This window comes from Scylla paramamosain, chromosome 47 (genome assembly GCF_035594125.1).
Source record: "Scylla paramamosain isolate STU-SP2022 chromosome 47, ASM3559412v1, whole genome shotgun sequence".
NCBI lineage: Eukaryota > Metazoa > Arthropoda > Malacostraca > Decapoda > Portunidae > Scylla > Scylla paramamosain.
Window position 1 is genome coordinate 3,212,501 of NC_087197.1, and position 2,500 is coordinate 3,215,000.

The following is a 2,500-nucleotide window of genomic DNA, read 5'->3' on the forward strand; positions in this document are numbered from 1 at the left end:
GGAGGAGGGGGAAGATAGTGATGGTGGCAAAGAATGAGGAGGAAGAGGAGGAGGAGGAGGAGGAGGAGGGAAAGGAGAGGAGGAGATGGTGATATTAAAAGAGGAAGAAGAACAAGAACAAGAGAAGGGAAAGAAAGAGGAAGAGGAGGAAAAGGAGGACGAGGAGGAGGAGGAGGAGGAGGAGGAGTTGATATTAAAATAAGAGGAAGAACAAGAACAAGAAGAAGAGAAGGAGGAGGAGGAGGAGGAGGAGGAGGAGAAGGAAAAAATGAAGAGGAGGAAGAACAGGTCAATATTTTCCTCCTTTTCTCTTTTCCTTTCCTATTTTCCTTTCATTTTCTTGTAATTTTCCCTCTTTTCCTCTTTGTTTTCCCCTGTTTTCCCTTTAGTCATTTTCCTTTTTCAGCTTATATTCTCTTTTTTCTCTTTTCTCTCTCTTTTCCCCTTGTTTCCCTTCTCCTTTTCCCTCCCTTTTCCTCTTTTTTCTTTTAATTATTTTCAGATCAGTATTTTCCCTCGCTTTTTCCCTCTTTTCCTCTTTCCCTCTATCTCTTAACTACTTTTCGTCTTATTTTTTCCTCATCTTCCCTTTTTCCATCTCCTTCCTCTCGTTTCCCTCGTTTCCTCTTTTCCTTTTTTTTTTTTTTTTTCAATTTTCTGTTATTTCTTGTTTTCTCATGTTCACCTTTTTTCTTAATCGTTAAATCTATCTTCTTTTTTTTCCTTTCTCTCTGTTCCCCTATTTCCGTTTCCTTTTTCCTCGTTCTCTCTCGTTTTTTTCATTCAATTTTGTCTTGTTTATCTTTTTTTTTTGTTTTTAAACTTATCACTTTTCCTCTTTTCCCTCTTTTTTCCTTCTTTTTCCTCTTCTTTTTCCTCCTTTCCTCATTTCCTTAGTATGCTTCAGTTTTCTCTTTATTTATCTTTTCTTCCTCTTTAAACTTATCATCTTCATTTTTTCCCCTCTTTTTCTCCCTATTTTCCATCTCTTCCTCCCTTTTTCCTCTTTCTTTTTCCTCCTTTCCTCTTTTTTTATTATCCTTCCGTTTTCCCTTTATTTATCTATTCTTCTTCTTTAAACCTTTCATCTTTCCTTTTTCTCCTCTATTCCCCCTCTTTATTTTCCTCTTCCTACTCGCTCCCTCATTTTTTCCCCTCAGATTTTTCCTTATTTATCTTTCCATCATCTTTAAGCCTATAATTTTCCCTCTTTCCCTTCTTTTTCCCCTCTTTTCCTCTCTGTTTCCCCTCGTTTCCTCTATGTTTCCCCTCTTTTCCCCTCTTTTTCCCCTCTTTTCCCCTCACCAAGACGCGGAAAATGTAACAGACACAAACGTCAGGATTTTGGTCTGGGAGCTGACGGACGAGGGGAGAGGGAGAGGGGAGAGGGGAGAGGGGAGAGGGAAGGGGAGAGGGGAGAGGAGGAGGAGCAAGCATTGAGTTGGTGTTGTGTTGTGGGTGAGGGGAAAGAGAAGAGGAGAGAGGAGAGAAGGAGAGAAGGAAGGAAGGAAGGAAGGAGAGAAAGAAGGAAGGAAGGAAGGAAGGAAGGAAGGAAATTAATCTTAGGAAGCGAAAGAAAATGAAGAGGAGGAAGAAGAGAGGAAGAGGAGGAGGAGGAGGAGGATAAGGAAAAAGAAGAAATGGAGGATTAAATAAAGTACGTGTAGGAAAGAGGAGGAGGAGGAGGAGGAGGAGGAGGAGGAGGAGGAAGAAGAAGAATAGGAGGAAGAGAAAAAACGAAATTAAGATTATAAATTAAGAAGTAAAAGCAGAAGAAGAAGAGGAAGAAGAAGAAGAAGAGGAGGAAGAGAAGGAAGAAGAAGAACAGGAGGAAAAGAAGGAAAACTAAAAGAAAAAAAAATGGACAGGAAAAGTGAAAGAATGAAAACAAACACACACACACACACACACACACACACACACACCTGTCACTGCCCTCTCACTCTCCCCTCTCACCCTCCCCTCTCACCCTCCCCTCTCACTCTCCCCTCTCCCCTCTCCCTCTCACCCGGATTACCAACGCCCCAGCCACTAAGTTCTTAAATTACACAACTTACTACACACACACACACACACACACACACACACACACACACACACACACACACACACACACACATACAGGAAAATGAAAACAATGATAATGAAATAATAAAAATAGCTTTAATCTTCAGAGAGAGAGAGAGAGAGAGAGAGAGAGAGAGAGAGAGAGAGAGAGAGAGAGAGAGAGAGAGAGAGAGAGAGAGGGTCAGTCTTTTTATCAACACCCTTCAATGTTTGTCAATATGGAGTCTTGAAAAGGAGGTGAAAGATAGGTGTCTCTCTCTCTCTCTCTCTCTCTCTCTCTCTCTCTCTCTCTCTCTCTCTCTCTCTCTCTCTCTCTCTCTCTCTCTCCTCGTGACCAGGTGGAGAGAAAGACAGGAGGGATTTTCTTCTTCCTGACAAGAGAGGGGAGAGAAAAGTGGGGAGAGAGAGAGAGAGAGAGAGAGAGAGAGAGAGA